The following is a 25908-nucleotide window of genomic DNA, read 5'->3' on the forward strand; positions in this document are numbered from 1 at the left end:
GCGACAGGTGTGCATATGCCCGCGACAGGAAAATCAGGCTCGCGCACGGCCGTGGAAGCACGTGTTATTAATGCAACGGGGGCGCCCTCGGTTCGCGGTGGCCGTCAATACTTGCCCGGCCGGCAGGGATAGTCGGCCGCTCGCCGACCCCGGCCGACACCGGGGATAGTTTCGTCTGGCAACGAGGGCGATATCATGGATAGATCCATGACGTCAGCGGGATCCGAGCTATTTTTAGCCGAGGGAGAGGCCACGCTAGTCTGTGCCACGGGCGCGACAGTGGGGCGGCGGAAAAAGAGGTGGAGGGGCTTGAAAGCTGGTGACATCCCCGGCGTGTGCTTCGCTCGACTCATTCATCCTGCTGACCCAAAGAATGAAGAGGGCGGTTGGCGAAGGGTTGAGAGCGCGGGTGGGAGACACGCCTGCGCGAACTACCGCCGATACTTAAGTTCGATGGACCATTAGATTCAGAGAAATTCGGTTTCCCGATTGCGAAGCGGATAGCGGATACTATGCGACGAGAAGGAGGGAAAGAGAGCGGCTCGCAGAAGGGCGAAAGAGAGAAGAGATAGAAAGAGAGTCGGTGTGCAAGTGTGTGGTTACTCGCGAACCGATCGATTTATCGAGAGGGTGAATAGCTATAAATAGACTGGCCGCGATTAGCGACACGCTGGTGGGAGTTATTGATATTGGTATTGATACTGTATTGCGGTTTGGGTCATTGCCTGGTAAATCGTACATAGAATGAATAGCACGTTGCTATATCTATACGTATAAAAAGGTACAAAATTTTTCGCAAGATGTCTACACGAGAGAAACCAATCGCGTTAAGAGCGCATCCGTAATCTGGATAAAAAAATTAATACAACGCATATAAAAAATTCACACATATGCGTGTGCAGCACGAAAGGCAGCTGGCATTTTACATTATTCATAATTAAAAACACTATTATTTATATGTATATATATATAATGTAATGTGGAGATATATTGCGCCCGGCGTTTGATACACGTCGAAGTTATGCAGTACATTTCGCAGTTTCGCATCTAAACTAGAAATTAATCGCGATGGTGATCATTTTGATGCTAATCTCGTCGGACAGTGTTTTGCACTCCACCGGCTTCCCATCGTTTGTTATTTTATGCTTCTCAATTTATAACAACGATATCCGATTTTGCAAAATCCACTGTATAGAAGAGCTATTGGTAGATAAAAATAAGTATGCCCGTTTCGTGTCGAATAAAATCTCGTTTCCGGCATTCGGAGAAGTTTTTTCCGATAAATAGGAAAAAAAAAAAGAAAATAAAAAAACATTAACTGCTCGATCAGATCGAACGTTGGCACATTCCAGTTTCGCGTGTCAATTACGACAAGGCGGAAAGCTGTCACGGGAAATCAATGTAGTGATCGACGTCTTCATTTGTACGTAAACAAAGCGGATTTCAACAAATTCGCCGGGAGAATTTGCTGAAGCTAGGAAATGAAACCGAGCCTCCGGCTGGCCGGCCGGCGGATTTTAGGTACGACCGAGTTATTTGCGAGAACTTTTCGCGGCGTGGCACCGCGGTGAGCGAAGGAAGAAATTCCGGTAATCTCCCAGAGTGCCCCGCGGGAAATCGTAAGATGAATTTCATGATTGATGCTGATGACGCGCATCCGGCACATCCGTCTTTCCCCGAACGGGCGCGATCGCGGGATACACTTTCGCGGCCGTCTCTTTCTCTCCTTCGTTTTCGCGCTTTCTCCCACGGGGGAAAGTTCACGGCGGAAGAAATCGCGAGGGAAAAGTTTCGGCGTATCGGGAAACGTGCCGCGTGCAGAAGACGTCGTCAGTGATCCCCGATCCTATAAATCGTCACGCGAGAGCGCAAAGCGGGCGCTATCCCGACCGGGATTGTTCGCCGATCAAATGCATTAGAGCGGTCGCCGGCGACGGAAACTGGCTATTGAAATTCCGCGATAATCGAGGGAAGTTCTATTCCCTGTTTGTTCTGGGACGTTTCAGTAGACTCAGAAATGGTTCATCTATCCTGCATTCCCGACCGTGAGAGAGATCGTATGGCTGGCTTTTATGCGGACCTCGCTACAAATGGATCGACGACGTATTGTATAATTTCGAGCGACCGTTTTCGACATGACACGGAAATTAAATTGCCGACCTTGTTAAAAAGTGATTTTTACGCGATATTGCTTTTTTTTTTTACTCTCAGCGCGCGATTGTCGAAATGGTTTAACATTTGAAAGCGGTAGAATAATTATTCTAAATTTAGAGAGTCGAATCTTTCCGATTTTTCCGATGAAAATTATAGAACGGAATTAAAACGTCTCTTTGGCTCCTTTGATCCGCGTTGGTGCGACACATGCCATTATCGTGCGTAATAACGCACGCGAAAGAGGTAAGAGTGAGACGTTAGATTAATGGCACTTTGGAGAAGTAAGAAATGCATGGGACAATGCGGCGGTTAAGAAGCGAGCGTGGACCGGTTTTTGCTGTAATAAAAGTTTTTCTGCCGACGTACACTTGTACAAATTCACGTAGGAGAAGAATATCGTCATTTGTCCGGGCGTACTTACATGAAGGAAACGCGATAGCCGTTCTTGTCATCCACATCTACGAACGTACCAGCCGCACAATCGCATTCCACGCTTTAATCGCAGCCGTTCATTACACGGTAAGGAGACAGGCGATTCGAGATGTCTACGAAAAACTGCATTATTTGACATTTTACGTCACGGAAACGTTATCGCGTGCCACGAGGCTCTCATTCACCTTACGTGAATATTAATAAAATTAAAAGCGCTAAACGTATAAAAAATTTTCTGCAAAATTCGAGCGTTACGAAGAACCTAATATTTATTTGTACGTTTTGTACGTTTTTAATTTAAAAAAATATATATAAATTTCTTTCGCAAAGCTTTTTGTATCCGATATATGTATTTAGACGCTTCTATAAAGTTTAGAAATTAAATTAGATTTTTTTTTAATCGGTTTTTTCGCTGGTAACAGGCGAGAAAGTTGGAAAATGGAAAAATGAGAAAATTAATGGCTGGCGATTTACTAGACCGATGTTACTCTATACATACAATGAAAAATATCATGTTACGAGCGCGGCGGGTTAATTGCGCTGAAATTTCACGCGTTTAAATTGAGATCGATTTTGTATCGACGTTCAATTAGGCAACAACCGCGCGCTGGCTGCAAATGAAAAGAAGCGAAATTGCTGCCGGTCGGCTGAGCAGCGCGGCTACGGAGGACGGACTAAATCGTAGATAGGGTGGTTTCGAGGACGGTATGGTAATCGTACAACTACAGCGACGTGAGAGCGTTTGACGCCGGGACCCATTACGGAAAATTGGACGATGTTGACGGGCCGATCGAAGCCCGACGTGACACCGCGGATCTTCCGAGTTCGAATCGCCGGTCAGCCGGGTTCGAAATGGTTTGCTTTCGGTGGTCAGCCTGCTTCTACTTGATGGACGGTACCGATGATGCACGAGTCCCCGCCCCCGTTGACGGACACTCATGAACCAACCGCGTAATTCCCGGAAAAGGGACTCGAGTAAGGCGTGACGCTTTCCGATCGATTCCGCACCTATCTCTCATCTTTCGATATTCCCATAAATGATTTTTATCCCCTCCCCTCGATCGAAGGCAGTCGCGAGGAAGATAGACTCCGGCGTATTTTTCACTGAGAAAATATCGAGTCAAATGCTATATCTTGATGTATCAGTTGGTTATTATACGTAAAAATCAAGAAAATTTGTTTTCTTAATTTTTATCAGATATCGTAAAGTGACAGAGATAAATTAACTAGCTTTCTCTTTTTTTTATATTTTTTTTAAATTTTAGTATTTGTACTATTTTACTAGCCATCGAATTCAAACGTATTCAATTTCATTGATTATGTGGTTAAAACTGATACGATCAAATTTAATTTTGTTTTTTCCCAAGCTGTGTCCATTGTCAGGCTTTTGTTTTAATCAACGAAATGAATATTATTCACTGAGTATTAAATGATAAAAAAATTTGTTTATATAAAAAAATGGATTAACCTGATTTAAATTATAACATAGACCGTTAATCCTTTTTAAACTAACTAAATTAAAGTCGATATTACTTTTATGTAACGTGTAGTAGAATTAACGATTTTTTTTTTCACAGATCAAAGCGTATTTCTATTTTAATAGGGAAAAAAAAAACATTTCTCTTAACGTTATTACTCGGTTTAATGGAGGTGAATATAAATATCAACGATTACGTTCAACTTACCGAACATTGTATATTTTTTAAATATTTTATTGAAAGAAGTATTTAATGTAAGACGCGTATGGTATTATGAATTTGTAAAAAGGCAGCCCTATACTAATGAAACCGGTACGTCTGACCGCTTTAATTATGGCCTACGTGTCCTATCGAGTAAAATGGCTCCATCGAGAGTAGGTTCGAATATTTTTTTCCGGTCGCGTACCGGCACTTTAATGCGAGAACCGTCGCGTGTGGTCCGCGGAAATCTCTCTTCTTGCCGGCGGTCTCCTCGTTAGGCGAACGGAAAAGCGTTCAAAGTACAAAGCTGGCAATCACTGCAATTTCTCGCATTGTATGCCCGGAGATGCAGCTACGTGAGGAAAATCATTGTTTGCGATTCAATACGGCGGCGAGGCGTAGAACGGAGAACGTGAACTGGCGCGCATTCACGAAGGGAGGCGACCGAAGAGATTGCGAGCAATAATTTAGAAGACGGGAAACGGCGCGCTTTAAAGGAGCGGTATCGGGAGATACAACATTGAATGCGCGAGTGTCCCGCTTAGCGTGACTTAAACGAATTCAATTGCGGGATGATGAATTTTCATCGGAATCGCCGCGGCGCTCAATTACCGCGCGCGGCTGCCGCTGCTTTTTGCCTCGGTTAAAAAAAATTCCGTCGACGGCCTTACGCGAGGGAGCTACCTCGGGGGAATAGCGTGCACGAAGAAATATTTCAGAAAAATATATCGCCGGTGTACACGTAGAATATCGACTTTTCCTCGCGATACTTCGCTAAATATAGGTAATTTACATTCTTCGGGAGGAAAGTGAGAAGAAAAAAAAAAAAAAAAAAAAAAGCTCTACATTGAGGATCGGAGCGAAATATGATCCGGAGAATCGCGATTTTTCAGGACGCATCTTAATAAACCATGCTGTATCCCTCGTGTTTATGCAAATAACAGCATAGCAGGTGTGGATTTTCGCGCCGTAATAATGTGCGAGATCGTGCGTCGCATCCGTATTCGCCGATTTGTCGAAAACGCAGCTGCAAAAACTTGTTTCGCGTTTCTAACGGGGGTAGGAGGCAAGAGTGCATTGTCCTTCGCGGATTCACCCTGGGGTCCTTCGGCAGCGCGGCCGTAAAGTGGAACAATTTCCATCCGTAAGGACATTGCACCCGATAGCGCGGCCGTAACGCCGCAGTGCGCGGCGCAACCAGGCGATAGGGTTGAAGAGGCTGAGGGGGTCGGTCCATCAGTTTGCCACAGCGGGTGGATATTAACCCGACGCTGTTACGATAGTGCGTAATGCACCGTGGCCGTAATGAGACCCGCATTAACGCGAGTTTCTTGTGGATCCTTCAACTTTTTACGTCGATAAAATATTTATTTTTTTGTTTGTTGAATTATAATAACGCTATTTGCTGATTTTTCTTTTTATCTCTCTATCTTTCTTTTCTCGTTGTAATAAAACGCGAGGATCGTTATAGTGATTAATTAATTCAACTTGCGCTGGTAAAAAAAAAAAAAAAAGGAACTAAAATTTACAAGTTATTTGTCAGATAACGTCGCGGCGATATCGCCAATCTTGGAGATAAATTATACGATAATTATTACATAATTAGTTATTATGTAACGTTTGTTACATAAGGTCAATAATTATTATCATTTTTCGTTCGATTTTGCCTTGGCAAGCGAGAGTAGAGTACGTAGATTTCTATGGCCTGTAAAGAGGAGTCGGCGAAAAATCGAGAATCGATATAACCGAGCAAGTTTAATCGCCAGTAGAACGAGTCTCTTTCCAGCGTCATCGTGCTAACCGCAACTTCGGCATGGACGGGGAACATCATAGTCGACAATTTCCTCCTCGTTACCCGCAGGGGGGGGAGCACAGAAATCTTAATCAAGCGAAAGGGAACGGGAAAGCGAGAAAGAGAAGTCGTGAGAAAGAAAAGGAGAGTGCGAGAATGGTTAACGGCAATTTCAGTCCCTGTATTACCTATGCAGATATATTTAAACACCCCGTTTCCCACAGGATCACGTTGAATTTCCCTCACGATCGATTGGAGATACAGCAATGCGGCGGGAGAGCGCGAAGGTGGAAATTCAGGGATCGAAATACGCGCGAGCTGATCGGCGCGTTTCTCGCCAAAACCAAATTTAGAGACTTTTCTAACCGCTTTTACGGGGCGAAAATAAACCGGGCTCGCTAAACGAAAGAAAAAGAGAAAGGAACGAAGAATTTTCACGCTCGAAGGAAATCGGTAAGCACCTCTACCGGCGTGTCTTTCGGGGCGATTGGTTACGTCGGAGTGGCCGTACTGCGACTTTTCCACGTGGTCACGGAGAAAGGATAATGCAAAAGCAATTTCTTTGAAAAGAAATATCGCGGTACGAAGCTTGATCGAGTAGCATCGCTACGTGATGCTCTTATCCAAGCGATTCTGCATAGAAATCGAAGATCAAGTGGTAGTCCATCCTCTAAGATTTACGTACGTAGTTACGACGAATTTTCACTCGGGTATGGTCACTTGCGTGAATGTAAGACGGATTTAAAAAAAAAATCTAAGCCGAAGCACGGAGATAACGATATAACGCAGGAATATATATCCGAGAAATAAAAACAGGAAAGTAATCCTATTTTTATAAGTCCTCTTCAAAAGAGTCGTGAGAAAAAAAAAAAAAAAAAGAAGGAAAAGGGAAACGCACAATCCGCGAATTTTCCGCAGATCCGTTCACCGATGACTACATCGATGGAAATTCACGGTTGGTCCGCTGAAAATGTTACGTCGCCGCTCTCGAGATCTGAAATCTCGATGAAGATTCGGAACTCGTCAGGTTTCGATTTTCCGCGACGCAACGCTACATAAGAATCGTTTAGAAATGCTGCGCGCCGGATTGCTAAGGGTCCTCTCGCAAACGTCCCAAATAAAATGTTGCCACGATCTCTCATAAATGAAAACTTGTTCGCAGCCACAGCAAGAATTTTTGCAGATGTGTCGCACTTTACGCGTTTTTCATTTGACTCGGTAAAATTTATCTAAATTTGTAGGAAAATCTCGTTACTGTTCTTTGAGATATACTAACTTACATGAGTTTTTTGATGAAAGTTTTCAAAAGTATACGTAACGTCATTATTAATGTTGAGTATGCTAATCTTAAGAATAATAAAAAAAAAAAATCAGTGGAATTCTCTAACGAGACACCATTTTTACGAATTATTGAATCGAAGAAGTTCTCGCAAAAGTTAAAAAAAAAAGAAAAAAAAATTGTCTCAATCAGTTCGAAGCAATTGTATATCGTAAAAAGTTATAAAAGTGCTTCTAAAAATATAATTCCAAATATTACCTTAATGCAATTTATTTCTTATGGAAAGGTGCTTTTTAAAGTTTTTTTACGCTCGTGCTTTCTCGATCGAGTTTCAAAACTTTTTCGATATATTGTTAGTTACGCTGATCAGTGCAAATACGCGCGTTACTGTTGTAACCGGATAAAAAATATAATATCCCGTTATCACTATCGCAAACGAATGTCAAGCCGGGCCCGCAGACCGCCGCGGTAGGGTGAGTGCGTGCGTGTGTTTACATCGGCCAGCAGCCTTCGCGTTCCGAGCTCGCAAAGTGGAGGACGCGCGGGTGGCGGACGGCAAGAACCGGTTTGCCTGGCGAATTCGGCAGTCGAGCACGCGTTAGATAGGTCAGGACGTGCAGTAGGATAGTCGGGACAAAAAATATTTAGATACATGGACAGTCCGCGCTAAACAGTGACCAGACGACCGATACAAGACATATTTTTTTTTTTTTTTTTTTTTTTAAATGACAATTTTAATTTAGAAATACATTTAATCTGCGCGATCTAACCGCTAGCTGCAAAATCAGATGAGCTAGATAAATTTCCACTCGGGGGATTTGTTAGCGGTTTATTTGGATATTAAAAAATTTTTCTCTATTTCGTCAATTAAAAAAGAAAAAAAGAGAAAAAGCACAATTTTGGAAAATGCTGTTTTACAGACGTTTGACGAACGTGTGAGTGATATATAATTGTAATCCGGGGATTCATTCATATTTATTTTGCGGATAAAATCGTGGTTCCTCTGCAATCGCGCTTATTATACCGGCAATAAAAACAACACGTGTCATTGGTCGTTGCGATATCACAAGTGGATATATTAATCATAATGATACTGCAGAGAACCATGTGCGACATGAGATTACAACAATTTCCAACTGATTTAATCGGATATTCCCTTTGACGTATGCACATATATTATATGCGTAAACGCTCGCCTGTTTCTACAACGAGCTCTACGATCATGTATTTATTATAACTACCAATATGTATATGTTTATTATATGCATATTTGTGAATTATATGCGTATATTTTATATGCACATAAATAATATATATTTTTACGAATAAGTTTGCTTAAAAAAAAATTGTTGCAACTTTTGTTTTGCACCAGATGCCTCAGGAAGATTCGGATAGAGAGAAAAAGAAAAACAGAAAGAAAAGAAGTCACCGGAAATCCCGGCGAAGCAAAACCACGATATTGTCCTAGCTGATTTCTAATCTCGAGAGGAAAGATATATCTCGAAATATTCGCTTGACGATCGAGCTCGGCTGAATGCACGTGGTAGTTACGATTTCGACGGTAACTCGTTCATTTGACAGCTTTATGCCAAGTGGATATCGCAAGTATCGCATATATTACACGTATAACACGGTTTTTTAAAGAACGGAGAGAGAAAAAAGAAGAAAAAAAAAAAACTAGACATGTGCTCTCCATTAATTTTAATTAATACTATGTAAGAATGTTTGATCCGTACAGCTGAATGGCTGATGCTTTCAAATCCAATTAATTAAAACAAGTACGCGTAGTTATTTCACGGCATTGAAATAAAATTTTCGAAACGGAACTTCTACGAAAGTACAACGTTATCGAGCGTACTGGATTGCATCTGTAAGGACCACGTCAATACGAAAACAAGCGGCGCTTCCTCGCCCTCCGCGCGACTCCTTTTCTCAAAGCAAACCGCAATCTTATCAGCCGCAGGCCGAAATCCGTTCTTCGGCAGTCGCGCAATAAACGATACATCAAAATAAATCTGAAATAGAGCCCGGGTCTTTCGTCGGCGCATCATTTCGCCGCGCTGGAATTTTTCGCGTCCGCCTGCATTTCTATAAATATTTCCTCTTTCCGGAACCGACCGTAGAATTCGCAAAGGGTACATCGAATTGTGAGCGACGCGCTAAAATATTCATTGACGAGCAGAAGCCGCCTGACTCGAGCAGGCGATTTAAAAACATGCATATCGATGAACGAAATTCGAAAATTACGGCGCGATCGGGAAAGCAAGAATTCCGAAGTCGTTGCATAACCGAATGTCTGACTAGGAAGCGAAAGGATCGCTACTTCTACAGTGGAAACAATCGGTCTGAGTCAGCCACTAAATCCCTGTTGCCCGAGCTATGTATTTCATCGATATATCACTCGAATAGTGGCAATTCATACATACGACAAAAAAAAAGAAAAAAAAAAGAAAGAAAGAAAAAAAAAATTTTCACGAACAAATAGCTCGAATCGTTTTACCCGTGACATTTTATCGACGTTATTCTTCGAAACGTTTCTCATCGGCGATATCGTGTCTTTCGCAGTTTACTTTTCACCGTGCGACTTAACGTATTATAGAATTAAAGCGACTGCACTTCAATGCACAACACTTGCACGACATCGCTTTTCGTACGTGTTGCGTAAACTCCCGCATATATTTGTTTTCCGAGCGAAGCTTATGCAGCATTCGAATATCCGAATAAAGCAGTAACATTAGGCATACGTTACCGTTACGAGTACTACATCGCCCGGTATCGTAAACTATTAAAGCAGTTTCAACTTGCAATAAATCTTGAATGAAAATTAATGTTTACGTTGTTGCGCGTAGTCAATATTAATTAAAATAGTTATAAAAAGTTATTTTGATTAAAATGTAGATAATTATTATTAAATTGCAAGTAGTAGAAAATGAAGAACTCGTAATTAATTATGCAATGTAAAATCATAACGATATAATGAAATAAAATTAATTTATAATAATCATATAATTAAATGGATAGCAGTTGAAAAAGACTTGGATGTTATTTTCATTAATAAAGCGTATCTAAAATTCATGTTAACGAAAAAAAAAAAAATAAAAAAAGAAAAAAATGAGGTAAAATAAATTTAGGAATGTGAAAATAATACTGCAACCGGGTTAATTATTCAGACGCAAATTTTCCCGCACGTTTCGTAATAATATCGTTTAAAATGGTATTCGCGATATAAATTTTTTATTTATTTCCCGTGAAGCGTCTTATTCTTTTTACGGCGCGTTAATGATGGGCAGTATTGCACGAAAAGAGATGGAGCAAGTGTAAGATGTTTCACACGCGAGGATTCTCGATCAACTATTACGAGCGTGCAGTTACACGAAAGTGTCGTCGTAGACGCTGTAATCTAATAATTCAGGATGGCAGGTCCTGCCACGACACAGATTGCAATTTAATCCAATCCGCGGGAGTCTAAGTGGTAATTTCAAATCCAAATGTGCCGTCTATTTCGCTACCGTCGTCAACTAGTCGCGAGACTAAAATAGAACGCGTGCTGATACATACGCGATAGTTTTTCAATCCTCGGTATCTCGCTTAATTGAAAACGTCAAAATGAAAATTTTAATACCCCACACAGACATTCTTATGTTTTCGCTAAATTAAAAAAAAAAAGTAATAATAAAAAACGAATTTTTAGAATATGGAACATGTATTGATTGCATCGCAAAAGAAAGGATCTGCGAGATAATAATATTTGCTGTGATCAATGGCATTGCTTTAGAGTTATACAATTTTTTTTTTTTTAAATAAAAATGCTCTAGGTAACATAAATATGTTTGAAAATATATATAAAAGAATCAATTAAAATTTTTATTGAGAATGCGAATTAATATGGTTAAAATTTTTAAGAATTTTGGAAAAAAAAAAGAACACGCGTGTTTTCAGACTCTAAACCTTATAAATTATATTTTAAAATAACGTTAATTATACGTAAATGATAAAGTAAAAAACAAATAATGCAACATGTAAGAAAAGAACGTTGCTATAATTTGCAATTTTATGAAATAAAAATGCAAATGAAAAGCACTAAGGCTCTTTTTAATTAAGAAGCTACCAACGTTTTCACAATGCTTCAACCCCGCATTGCGCGAGTAAAAGCAATCTTCTATCCGCAAGGTAGCTAGTCATAAAACGTGTATTCTTTCAAAAAATATATTTTTCTCTTTCTCTCTTGATATTTTATGAGATAGTTCTTCGGATATTTTACGATATCAATTTTCGTAAAAGGCTGTAAAGCTGTTTTAATATTTGTCATGAAATCGAGAAAAACTTTTCATCCAGAAATGTCATAGTACGCGATATTTTTTAATTGCACATTAAACGTTAATGCGTAATCGGTACACTTGAAATTCTTTTTTATTGTAAAATACGAGAACGCTATAGCAACTTCGGTCATTAAGTTTGATGCAAGTCCTTCAAAATGTATTTTCGAGAGTAATTCCAAGTTAAAACGTGTAAGAGACAGATTTACGCGAGACAATACCTTTCTATTCTAAGAGAAAGAGAGAGGAAGAGAGAGAGAAAAGATAAAATCACACTCACATATTATATCATGTAGCGAGCCGAGGAAAGCTGAGGAAATTTAATTAATTTCTCAGAATCAGACTGCTCCGCTTGAGTCAATTAAATCATTTTTACCCAGAAATTTGTCAAGTTATTAAAAAAAATCAAACCACGACGTAACATTATACGGTTAAACGTAGTAATTTGAGAGAAGCGTACAAGTACCTACATCAAGAGCAATTAAAATGAAACATTTATAAAACCGTAATGAAATACGAATTACTGATTACATGTAGATATTATAATTTAATTGAAAAGTGCTCGCTTTTAAATAATAATTTTGCGTTTAATATGCGTAACTCGATAACCCACAAGATGCGTGATACTTTATCTTAGTTAATTAAACAGGAATTAACATCGGGATAGAGTAGGCGGGCTGCTCAGACTGTATACCACGGAAACGTACAGCACGAAAACTACGGCAAACGTAGCCAATGTAAATACGGCTGTTTGGTATCCTGCAAACGAAGAGAAAATACCGCGGTAAGATAGAATGCGGCGCATCGTGGTTACAGTATTTACCGGATCGGTGCAATTACGAATGAACACGCGTGCCAATTTGATATATAAAACCTCGGCCGGCAAGCACCCGGCGATTCGCATTAGTTTCTCGGAACAAAAATACAAAGCGCGCTCCTTATTTTTCGAACAAAGGCGCGCATACACTCGGCGAAACAATTGTCGGTGACGTTGTTATTTTTGCAGGCGATTAGATTTGTTTGCGAATTTACGCGTCAGCTGTTCGTTCGCTAAGTGTATACACGCCTCAAGCTGCCGTTTGCGAATGTGTTTCTTTTTTTTTTTCCCTCCCCCGCGAACAATGTCGATCGAGAGATAGCTGCTGTCGACAAAGCGTCCTGAAATCGACGTTCATAATCTCACTTTCGTTTTTCTCCTCGTCAAACTCGGAACCTCCGTCGCCCCCCTCCGCCAGATTATTCTCTCCCGTTTCCTCGATCGTTGTTGTCGGTAACGACGAGTTTTCCGCACCATCTGGCATTTCTGATTTTATCATCTTAGAATTGACAGTCTGATACCCGATCGACTCTACGGAAACATACGGAACGTTTGAGACGAGCCCGTTTATCTTCTCCTTCGATTCTAATACCGGCCTAAATCAAAATTTATCAATCTACAGATTTGTACTCAATTTGTTAAAGTGCAAACGTATGCCACGCATAATCATATTATTATTCTTGGGATTGTTTTCCCAAGCAAGTTTTTAGATGCGAATTTACGTGAGCTTAATGATTATTTTGAGATATCTTGCATTATGGAAAATAATTTACACGTGATGAAATGTCCCAAGCGCGTTTTCTGCCCCACGAAATTGCGGTCGACAAATGTTTGAAATCACCGGCAGGTAATTGATGGGCAGATCGCGATTACCCCGTAAATACAGAGAAATTTCGATTTAGCAATCAATTTAGCCTAGGATTTACCTTCGTCGTTCATCATGCCGGTAATCAAGACAATCGGATCGGGACAATCAGGATCGTCTATGCGCGCTTTTTCGTGATGAAGCTCTTTGATAGTATCGCGCCGTATGAAATCACGTCGCTGACTTAGCTTGATCTCATCGCGATATAATGGCGTGGAAGACGACGAAAAGTTTGTTCAGGACGACTTCAGTAAGCGACTTCGTGCGTTTATCTTCGTTTTTTCCCGTTTTCTCTCTTTCTCTCTCTCTCTCGCTTTACTAGAACGGGGAGTGACCCAGAATCCCCAATTGGGATGCCCTTAATTACTCGGGTAGTTGGCAAATTTACCCTTGCGACTCGTCGCTCTCCCCCGTAATCCGTCGTTAAGTGGAGAGGTATTTCTTTCGTATCTACTTGTTTTTGCGAGGGCTCGGAACCAGCTGGAATCAGCTTCGCGTGTATCGAATCGTCTTCGAACGAGGATGTAATTAGAGACGCGGAAGAAATAAAACTGTACGCCGTCTGAGAAACACCGAGAAGAATGACGCAAGATGAAATAAAGACTTTCGTGAATAAATTAATTGAAGTTTAATTAGAAAATTTTAGTTTTAGCTTGAAAATTAATATGTATTCAACTGTGAATTGAATTAGCATTCAGTACTTTTCCATTTACAAAAAAAAAAAAGATATAAAAAACAAAATGGGAAATGGCACGGATATCTAGCTCTTTTAAGCACAAAGGTGTGAGATAGCGTACAAAAACGCTTAACTAAAATTCTAAATATCTTTAAAAATTTTTCATGTATCGTAGATTAAAGAAAATAATACATTTTGATATGATGTTTAAGTTCCTCTTTATAAATTTCAAATTAACTTTAGCAAAAATTAAATTTTTGTAAATATAATATTAAAAAAATTTTAATTACTATATTCGAGAAATGGGTTGAATATAAAATGTACTCCTGTCACGTATTCCTTTAAAAAAAATTAATAACAAAAAAAGGAGAAAAAAAAAACACCGCGTAATTATTAAGCGAATTGCCTGAGCCGAATTAAACAAATTAATTAAGCGTCGTTCATTACGTCGAAGAGTCTTACTTGGGTTGCCGCGGGCTATCGAAGCGAAGAGAATACCAAATTAGCGTTAAACGTTAATTTTCGCCTCGGCTTTTTGTCCCGGTACTTTAGATCACGTCTTGACTTTCGCGAAACTCCGAATCTCGGATTTCCCGAGGCGCGCGTTTGACTCTCAGTTCTCGTTTCCTGACCGTCAGCGAACAATTCTGGAACATCAGCTTGTCGAGTCTGGACAAGTATCTCGGGAACTGTCGTCGTTGCTCTGCGGGATTTCAACGAGATCCTTTTGCGCGGCCGGTTCCTCAAGTACGGCTACCCGCTTGTCCAGATGTTTATTTCCGGATGCGTAACGCGCTACGTTATCAGGTTTTCCGGGTAAATCTGGGACCGCGTTTGACGGCACCGTCGTTTTCTTAATCTTTTTCGGATCTGTACTGTCCCCTTGTTTACGTGGGTTTCCTAATCTCGCGTAAAACAATAGCTGTATTCTTCGACTCGTTTTGGAATCGCGTGGAATAATATTTTCGCGCGAGGGAAATGTTGCCTCGTTCGAATAATGTTCGCGAAGTCAAAGCGGGATAAAGGCGAGCTTTACCTGAAGAGCGCTCGGTTTCGACCTGCCTAGCTTTCAAAAATGCATCCTTTTTGCAGTTGCTTTCCTTGGTGCAGCCAATGACAGGCATTATATATATCGGATTGATATTAAAAATATGTACGGCCTACAGCAACGTGATATAATAATTAGCATATATTGTTGAATATTCGAAAATTTGAAAAATATTAAGTTTTATATAATTTAATCGTTTTGTAATCATATGTGCTTTCGATACATAAATGTATATAGATGAATAATTAAGAACAAAAAAAAAAAGGAATTGTTTAAGACAGCTGATGCTTGAAATGACAATTTAAAATTTGCTAAAAGAAAAAAAAGAGAAAAAATAGAAAAAGAAAAAGTAGAAAGGAATGCCATTGTCGAGAAAGACTTGGATTAAATGTCAGCAGAAAAATCAGTTGCGCGTTTTTTTTTTTCTTTTATCACGTCCAAGTGAAAGAAGAACGTCACGGGGAAAGATTTCGATCGTTACGCACGATTAATGTCGGATCTTTAGTCAGGCTGAAATTGCGGCAGTAAGGATCGCAAGCAAAACTCTCGAGTACGTCCTTAGCGTGTACTTCGGACGAAACGGATTTCGACGTAGGTGAGGGTCCTTCGGTCGTTTCACGGTTCGTCTCTTTACGTTCCGTCATTTCAAATGCGCGATTTTTATCCTAAAAGCGATCCCCGGCGCCTTCAAATCCGACAACCTCTATTGCGGGAGGATCGAAAAGTTTCAAGGGGGTCTCGCACACATTTCACGCTTCTTTCGAGGTAAAAACATACGTGCGAAAAGATATTTTAAAAAAAGAGAGAGAGAGAAAAAGGAAGAAAAAGAGAGAGTGGTTATAATTTTACGTGACACCCGCACGTGACACTATTTTTCCGAACTAATTCTTTATTCTATCGTATAAATACTTTAGAGAGTTATACTCACTTAAGAATAATCTGTAGAATGAATTTGATAGACGTTATGCGAAGGCAATTAATGCGATTACCGACTGTAACTATTTACGTCAACAATTTATAATAATTCAGAAAAAAAAAAATGTAACAAATTTTGATCCTAAACTTTCTATACATATGTCACTAGGATGCAATCTGAACGACGTTATTCTTTTGATTAATGACTTTTGTTTTTGCAAATTATGACAAATTTCAGTGGGACATTTTCATAGACGTGTAAAATGTGACTTGCATATTCCCGTTGCATTTGCAACGATTGTAATTCTCTGATTTTGAAATTTATTAATCTAATATGAATACCACATTGAATTAAAGCATGAGGCAGAAATTAGAGTGCGACATTTAATGCTAATTGTGCGGACAGACTGCGCGTTAGTCTACGCGGAGAGATTCCATCGAAACGTAACACTGCTGCAATTTGTATAATGAATGAACTGCGAACTTTCTGCTTTCGCGTCGTATAATAGAAAGTGGGGTTACTGTAATCTCACTCCGTTCATTAATTAATGCGATTTGATTTACGTTTGCATTTGCGTTTGCGAATGTTCAAAGTTAACGATTTGCAGCTTTGTGCACATAGGGACGTAATCAATCGAAGCCACGGTGCAGCGCTGCGATGATCGAAACTGCCATCGGCCAATGTAAAATACACGCCCGTCCATTGCGCGACCGCAATCGATTAATCGTTAATTAATTAACTATTACCATTTCGGCCACTCGAACGGAATAATGCGTGAGATAACCGCCACGGCTTTGCGCCTGCTGAACGAAATTCGATCGGCCGTTCTTGCAAATTTCGGCCCCGAAATTTAACGTTACAAACGCGATATCAATTTGCCTAGAAGAATATTGTTATTACGGTTACGTGGTTAATTCCGTCGATTAATTTTGATTAACAACGTATCTCCAACGGGAAAATGGGATATATAATTATTATTGCGTATTCCGACAAAGAGGCGGAATGCGCGCGAGTACCGAGTTTAACGTTACTTCCATCAGGCTGACGCTAATCGTATTAATACTTATTACGATTCAATGTTCGTTCAAAAGCCCGCACGGGTCACTTCCTCGTGGCGTACAATATACGCATTAATTATATTTAACGAAATATTAATAACCGCGCTGACTTTATTATTGTACGTTGTAACTAGCGAAATGTACTTTAAAGAAATTCCACTCGTTTCGGAGAGATAACGTAATAGTGGAGTCTTGTAATCCTAAGTAAAAAGCCCACGCAAGACATCGCCGTTAATGAAATTGCGTGCATGTGCGGTATACGCGATACAATATCCAACTTTTATTAACAAGCCGGAGTAATTAATGCCTCATCTCATTCATAAATATATTTCCTGAAAATCGTTGTACAATGGAAATTACGCTGTTACGTTTTATGAACCGTGGCGTTCTTTCATTAGCCGTACGTAGGACGGCTTGTTCTCTGTCAAAGAAAAGGTTAATGTACTCATTCATTTAGTTGAAAGCTCTGCGAAACGCCGATAGTCTCTCCGCGCGGTTTCGTTAATATTATTTAAAAAAAAAAAAAAAGAAAAAAAAAAAGATAATAAAATAGCAATTGTGTCCAAACCGTCACTAAGCTCTCCTGCTTTATTACGTATATAAATATAAAGCAATTTACATGATCGGTATTCGTTAGACCTCTCTAATGTGTATGCATTAAATTAAAAATTTGTTCCCCAGATACGGAAACATAAGATGGCTATTGATAAATCGATAAAAGAGATTATTGTTAAAATACTAAAACAGAAACTGATAGCAATAACTGCCTATCAATGTTATTTATCACTAATCTAGATACGATCCCTTTATACTTTTTTTTTTTTTTGCAAGTACGTGCACAAATTTTTTTTTCTTTTTTTTCTGCACGAAATAAACGAGATCAATATCAATCACCGATTAACGAGCGACATTTTTGACTCGACGGATAACGTCGTTGTGCATTTACACAATTCGGTCAAAGTGCTAGCTGCCATGGCACGAAATGCACCGTACCAAAGCAAACCCACGAAAATCCGATAGAGTTAACGTGCACGAGGAGTTTTAACGTCGTTTTCCGGCCGGCCGCATCAACCCGCGATTAACGTACCGCGCAATTTGGAGCAACGCATTACCCTTAAGTACGCGCACGCGGAACACTCTCGGCGACGACGTTTGCGCGATTTTAACGAAATTAACGCATCGAAATTACCGTCGCACGGCGAACAAGCTGTTCGTCATTTAAGCGGCACTTGCCGCCTCGCTAAAGATATTTCGAGAGTTTATAGCTTCGCAAGACAATTGCATAATGATGCTGACAACGTACTGGTGTTTACCTTCAGACGTACTTTCCCCTGACAACAGCGTTTATAAGCCTTTAACAAATATTTTTTTTTTTTTTTAATTACTCAACATCCGTCTGAATTAAGCGATTATACTTTTTGGATTATAATCCCGGATACCGCCGCTAATTTAAATATATTCTCGCGTGATCCTATAATTCAAGAGGTATCTATAATGAAATCGATAAGCGTATAACCGATGAACGGGAATGCATAGCCTATCAATGTTTGGTCGTCGGCTACGCGAGGGCGGGTAACTGTGTATCGAAGGAGTTAATGAGGATGCACAGCCATGGCCCGCACAAAGGAATATTCATAAGCAGAACGTTGTATCACGGTCATGCAATAAATGTTGAATTATCGGACGACACGGTGCCAACCAGGCCGAACCGCAAACGTAGCGGCATGGTGTTTCGGACGTGCCGCAAACGCGGAGACACCGCATTTGCCACCGCGATATGCATCTCAGCTTCGATTAATGCACCGGATTAACTTGGAAATCATTTTCCGCGCGCCGCCGCCGTTGATTCTTACGTAAATGGAAAACAAACGCGCCGCGAAGCACACTCAAATTAATTTTTCTTTTTTTTTTTTTTACGCATATCCGGCTTACAATGCGTCGTCGCTCCAACGAATCAGCTAATCGATTATTGTGAGTGAATTCTGCACGAGAAACATTGCTCTCTACTCCGAACAAACTTTCCAGACGCCAGTATAAATGATAAATTGCCATTGATAAAATTACACGCGTAATTAAATTAGTATAAGAATTGAACCAACCAAACCCACAATTCTTAATAACTTTACGGAAAATTATTTCGAGATGAATAACTCGAAAAGAAAAAGAATGAGTATAAATTATAATTTAATTTAATTCAATTTAATTATTTCGCTTTGTGAAAAATTGCAAAGACTATAAATATCTCAATATATTTTAATAACTTCGTTTAAAAGTGATTCGTAAAAAAGTTTCTTTTTCCTTTTTTAATTCGTTTTCAAAATGTCGCAAAATTATTATATTTCTTTCTAAAATATTTCTACCGCGGCCACCGTTGGCTAGATACTTTTTGCAGACGTGCTTAGCAATTGCAGCTATGTGCAACAGTCGTCGTAAAGCCGGCGCGAATCCAATAAAGCCGTTGCCACGGCTAGACCATCGGTGGCTTAACGATTACGAAGTATCGGCTACGTGTTCTTAAGCCGGTGTAATGACGCTGCGACATTGCGGGGTGCCCAGCATCGTGGTCGCCATATATTATTCAGACGCATGGACCAGTTCGCGCACCATGTAGCATGACCGTTACGGTGTCGCCGACGCGATGTCGTACCCGTCGTCCGTATTCGGGATTCCTTTTATTTTTCATTTCTTTTTTTTTTTTTTTTTTTTTTCACGATTCGACGCATTGAAGCCAACGAGAGAGTTCCGCCGCCGAGTTAACCCGCGACACAGCGGCATGTAATTTATGCCAAACGAGATACAGTAAGGGAGACATCGCGAATCGCGATGCAAGTGAAGGGGAAAAAGCTGATCGAATAAGTTACGTCTTCGTCGTAAATGTCTACCGTTGTAATTAATTTTTTTTTTAATTTTTTAAATTTTTATTTTTTTTTTATTTTTTGTATGACTCGTTTCTTTCAACCGCGGAAAACTGACGGAACCTAGTTATCAGCAGGAGATGAAAATGTAATTTAGCGGATAAAACTTTTAGCGAGAGAGCGCGTAATACTTTCTGAAACCCGTTTTTCGCTTTTTCCAAAAAGAGCCACGAGCTGACCGAATCATGGTTAACGGGTACAATGTAATTTAAAACATTCACTTTGCATGCATCGCTCACTCACTTTGGCAAGTCGAAACTGTGAACTTTCATGTGTGCCACTGCGAAAGCGATAAAAATATATTTCGTCGTTTCATTGTCGCTTAAAAAAAAAAAAAAAATAAAATAAAATTTTAATTCAAAGAACATATTTGTGGACTATTTCATTTAATATAAAAAAAAAAAACGAATAACTGAAAGATGATGTAAAAATTTTATAAAAAAAATAATAAAACGTCAAGACTTCCTTATACAAAATAGGCGTCGGAAAAGAACAATTCAATCTTTACTTCGATCTCTTTTATATCAATCGCGGTTCTCTTTCAAGAATCCCCTTGCTGTAAATAACGGCTTCCAAGGTTTCGCGCTTTAAATAAAACTTTACGTGCAAGCACGGACTTTTACGCGCCCTCTCAAGGATGATAAACGACGATGATCTCAATCCTTATCGTTCGATGTTAATTACTCACGGCAGGGTGGACCGACGGCACAATTATTGAGGTTCCGGCAACTTTACTTCGGTCCCCTAAAAGGACCGGAGCTATAACGCCATTAATTACTCTATTCGCGGAAGACGCATTCAATAACAGCGTTAATTACATCTCATCACGCGTCCATGCAAGACGCTTAGGTTGAAATCACGTTATTCATGCGCTCGATAAAAATTCAACGCGCAGTGTCGTAAGCCGCGGGCTTCTTAACCGAGTCGAGGGGCGGGAGAATTTTCCACGCAGGAAAATAAAAAAAATAACGAGACGAGGCACGACGAAACGAAAGCGATTAATATTTCGGCTACCGTTTAATGCGTTTCGCAATGCAACGTAGTTAATTTCCATTCTCACGGTAATATAATCCTTCGTCGAGCGTTAGCTTCTTTTACGTCTTTATCGCTTCAATTATAGATTCATCAATATGCGTGTCGCGACGTAACGTTGCCAGGGAACGCCAATTGTTTGCAGGCGACAATGCGAAGGTAATTTCGGGAATTGCGGCGGCCGCGTCGTACTTTAAAGCTTTGAAATCAAATTCAGTATATTCGTCGCCGAGCTTTCTTCCGCGGTGTACCCGGAACGTAACCCTTAGCGAGCTTTACCCGCGCGCGGACGCGATACAAAGTTACCGTTTAAGCCCGGCGAAATACTCTGTACCGATCTATCGAATAACCGCAGCCGTAATTGCGCGGATCACGTCCGGCGCTTGTATCCGTCATATTTCCGACCCGCGACACCTGCACGATCTACGTAATTCGCATAAATCGATCACAACATGTTTGTTACCGTCGCCGAGCATTGACATTCGCGACGCGAATATAAACTGATAAATGCAATAGAAGGCTTTCTGCCAATCCTCTTTGCTGAAAAATACGCTCGTAAATGTTTGGAATATACTTTCTTTGATAAATTGATAAAACTTTTCTATGTAATCTTTTACGGATGATTCTATAGATACGAGTGCCGTAATTTCCCTTTAACTTTTTTTCGTAAATATAAAAATATGAATGTATATACAAAACGGAGTAGTATTCAGTTATCGTTCGTGCTTATAATTGTTTCGAGATTATTTGAAACTAACGCGTCTATAAATATCTATGTTTTAGTAAAAAGAAAAAAAAAAAGAAAATTAGTCGCGAAATATTTCTTCGTGTTGTAACAGATTTTTACACGGTATTTGTAGAATAATAAACTCGCTATTTTATAGCGCGTGTTACGCATTAAAACAATAAAAGAGTTTGCATTTAATATATTATATATAAAAGCCTTTCGTGCAGAATTTTAATTACACAATTTCGCATAACTCCGTAAATTGAGGAAACCGAATTACAGTTTCAAACTTACGCTGATTATTCGAAATATCGCTCAAGCTGAAGCTTTCTTTCATTTTAGAAGTACGCAAATCTACGCGCGGGTCCTTTTCTTCGAGGTGCATGGAATTTAGTTTCAAAGCTTATGCTTCGGTTTGGAGCTGCGCCCGTCCTTAGGCAATGAAGCTGAGTAACGGCCGCTCCCGAAATTACAACGTCAAAATTACTGGCCTAATATATCAGAACACGACTGATGTAATTAAGGAAATTGATGTTGCTCCGCCCTTAGTTGCTCGCAAAATACACCGGTTAAATTATGACGCCGCAAACTACGCATGCGAGTCGAATGAACTTTGAGGTTCGCTACGAAGACAGTCTTGGTAATCCCCAAGATGTACCAAGATAGCTTTTTTTTTAACGCGCCTGTTACATATAAAACCTAATGAATATTTATCCGCAAGGAAAAACTCGAGACTCGCGGAGTCTTAAAATTTTTAACAGCTACGTTACCGGCCAGTTAAATACTTTTTTTTAACTTCACGTTTGTTTCGCGTTCAACAAAAAATAAAATAAAACAAAATAAAATAGAAAATAAAAAGTTAACATTATATTTACGAGGTCAATAGCACGTTGCAGTGGGAAGGACTTTAATGATCCTAATTAATTAAAGCGTAAGGTGCGTTTGTTCGGCGTAAATGACGGCTGTTTCTCGGCGCACTGATATTACTATCGCTATTACTATCGTAATAGGATAGGGCATAATTAGCAGAATTAATATTGATTCATACTACGTCTATACAGCTGGACAAGCGTGGGTCAATGTACTGTCAAAGTTCACGTTAGCGGTAGGTTTATCGCTTCTCGATTTACCTTGTCCGCCTAATTTCATAAAATCAACGTCATCCCGCCTCATGTTTCTCGCGTAGTTTCGCGCTTTGCCTTCGGGCTGCCGGGTACCATCCAATTATCTCGACTAATCTCGTCGAGAGATTGGTCACAGCTGAGTAATTTACAGTATTTTCTTCTTATTGCGATCCGCGGATAATTTGTAAGCGAAAATTCCCTTCGCGTCGACAAAGAGATAAATTGTAAACGCGTCATTCCTCTTTCTCTCTTTCTCTCACTTTCTCTCTCAAAAAGGATGAATTTCAAATATGCTGCGAAATACTTCGGAATAGAAAGATATTTTAACTAAAACTTACACCGGCCGACCTGTAACTTCAGGCGTATTTTTCGCGGAACATTCATAATAAAATTTAATCAAAACTTTCGACGATAAAGTTCCAAACTTCACAACAATATAAAATTTTCAATATGATATTTAAAAGAAAAGAAAAAAAAAATATTTAACATAAAGCGAAACAATTCTTTTAACATTTCGCGTATTCTCAAGCTTTCGATCGGGGGCGAGTTTTAATTTTGCGCAATTTAACAGCTGCAATTTGCGGTAAGCGCCGCAGTTGAACGAGCGGTAAAAGAGAGCGGAACATGACTGTTTGATGATCAATATCAGCAGAAAGAATTAAACACATGTGTACGTACGTTCGCACGCGTATTTGCGTAACGCGTGATCCGAAGGGTTAGCGGGGCGACGTGCGATTTTTTTTTTTTTCGACGACGCGACGTCGTAAATGCAGCGGCGCGCATTACGTAAAAACGAGCAATTTAAGGACGTGCCGTTAAGAAATGTATACTCGAGAACGAGAACTTAAATCAAATTTGTACTTTGTTATATATCTTAGCAACTCCACCGTGACTATAGAAACACGATAAAAATGTACGTATATAAGTTTTCCGTATATCCACTTAGAGTTTTGTTTACATCTTGTTAGCGAGAACTTTATTTAGACAGTCCCGAGAAAAACTTGTAATAGCTTTTACTACCTTTTTCTCTTCGCGGCAATGTGGGCTTTATCTTTTTAGTGCCCCGTTCCCCGTTCTGCGCTTTTCTATATGTATTTTGTTTTATTTCGAAAGTTCCAGGAGATAAGCGCGGCGGTACGCGCCGATAAGTTTCGGAACAAAGTCCCTTTTCGACCGGCTCGCCACGCTCGCTCTAATGAATGTCAGCTATGCGCCGTTATTTCCAATTAACCCTCGCCGCGAGAGCAATATTCTAATCAACTATTTAATGCCGGCCAATTAAAAGTGAACTTCGCGGAGCGCGGGCATCGCGGCCCGGTGTAATCGCGAGTTTTGCGGCGATCGCGAGCGGGACAATGTTCGCTTGGGCAGCATCTAAATCGTCACGAGTGTCCGGCCCCGTTTATTTCCGCGAGCTCATCGACGACCGCGACCGCTTAACGATAGCCAATTGTAATTAGGAAACAACAGGGCAAACATTCCGCCGTAGTTCTGACAAATTAGAAAACTCGTCGGGTAACCGTGGAGATAAATTGTTGGGCGAGTGGAAATAGAGCTTGACGAATTATTTCAGCGAGTACCTCTCAATGTTCTCAGATGATATCTGCGTCTATTTAACTTCGGAACGTTTAATAAATACTCTGCTATCGATACCGGCGTAAACGCGGTCGAATTTATCCGCGTTACTCGCGCGCTTTATTTTTCTGTTCATCAATTACTGGAGGGAACCATGTGCAGCGTCATTATATTTGAATATTAATTAGTTATAATAATTTCTTTATAATATTTACAGTTGGGTGATCCACGGCCGGTGGCGTGTTGTCAGTCACGTATATTTGCATCATTCAGGTAGGTTTTCCATCCTTCCATCCTTCCGTCCTTCCGTCCTTCCGTCTTTACGTCCTTCCGTCTTTCCGTCCTTCCGTCTTTACGTCCTTCCGTCTTTCCGTCCTTCCTTCCTTCCGTCCCGTGGCAGTCTCTGGATTATCCTAACGTTGTAGCGGTTCACGTCACACTACACTGTATTACACTGCTCTGCTTTTTTTTTATTTTAATAATCCGTATCACTAATCACTGACACTATCACTCAAGAGACGAACGACGAAAGGAACGACGGTGGGGATTATCGAGGCGATTTTTCGCGATTGAAATTACGAGGCCCCGGCGAGCGATTGTTCGTCGTATAAATTTGCACTCGCGATATTCGTGACGTTGCTCGCATCCTCCGAGTCTTTCCATTCGAGTCGAAAACGGGGACGGGACTCACGACCGCGACGAAGAAGACGAGCTAGGTGCTGCCGCCATTGACGAAATCCCGCGCATTTGTAATGGGTCACGTCGGAATTTGCCGAAAAAAATTATGATGGAAGCCGGGAGTCGAGAATGCCCGAGTGATACGCGACGCAATTCACGTCGGACGCTCCGCGCGCGCTGCGCCCGCCATAACCTTGCCGTTCCGAGGCACTTTTTCGAGGAACGAAACGGAGCACAGAACGACGAGCGGGAGAACTCAGGCGGGCAGGAAACGATCGTCCGTTTCCTGGTCAACGACGTCGACATTAATTCGTACGCGACGCAATCCTATCCGCGATCGAAAACCCGCGTAGTCGCGGAGCGATCAACGACACGTCTTCACGCCCGAGGCTCCGCGACTGGACTGAAGTGGCCGTTAGAGATTTCGGCCCTTGGAGAGAAAGAGAGAACCGAGTTCAGCGAGTGAGACGGCAATAGGCCCGATCGTCAACTGACCACTGTCCTTCTCCTACCGGAATTCTCGGTACCGTCCAGCTCGACGCCGAGTTGAACTGTTTACGTTTTATTTTATGCGTTCGGCGAAGCATATCCTCCTTCAAAACAAATACACAAGATGTATTTTATCGCGATTCCGAGAATAGCGATCACTTATCGAGCTCCTAGATCGTCGTTTTAAAACTCTCGTTCGAGCAAATCTGTTTATTAATCTACTAATAGCCCGGATATTTTTCTGCTCCTTAAATAATTTTCTTTTTTTTTATCGCACAGAGTATAATAACGCAGTCAAGCGATCGTTAACAGTTAATTCACGCGTAACACCAATTT

The 25908-nt window shown here is 40.5% G+C and overlaps 1 protein-coding gene and 1 pseudogene across 7 annotated transcripts in view; both read right to left on the reverse strand.

Moving 5' to 3' along the window:
• LOC139102746 (cyclic nucleotide-gated channel alpha-3) overlaps nt 1-25908 on the reverse strand; it is a 136124-nt gene that overhangs the window by 32295 nt on the left and 77921 nt on the right. The gene's annotated exons all lie outside the window — the stretch shown is intronic.
• LOC139102748 (uncharacterized) lies at nt 10974-22159 on the reverse strand (annotated as a pseudogene).

Source organism: Cardiocondyla obscurior, linkage group LG05 (genome assembly GCF_019399895.1).
Source record: "Cardiocondyla obscurior isolate alpha-2009 linkage group LG05, Cobs3.1, whole genome shotgun sequence".
NCBI lineage: Eukaryota > Metazoa > Arthropoda > Insecta > Hymenoptera > Formicidae > Cardiocondyla > Cardiocondyla obscurior.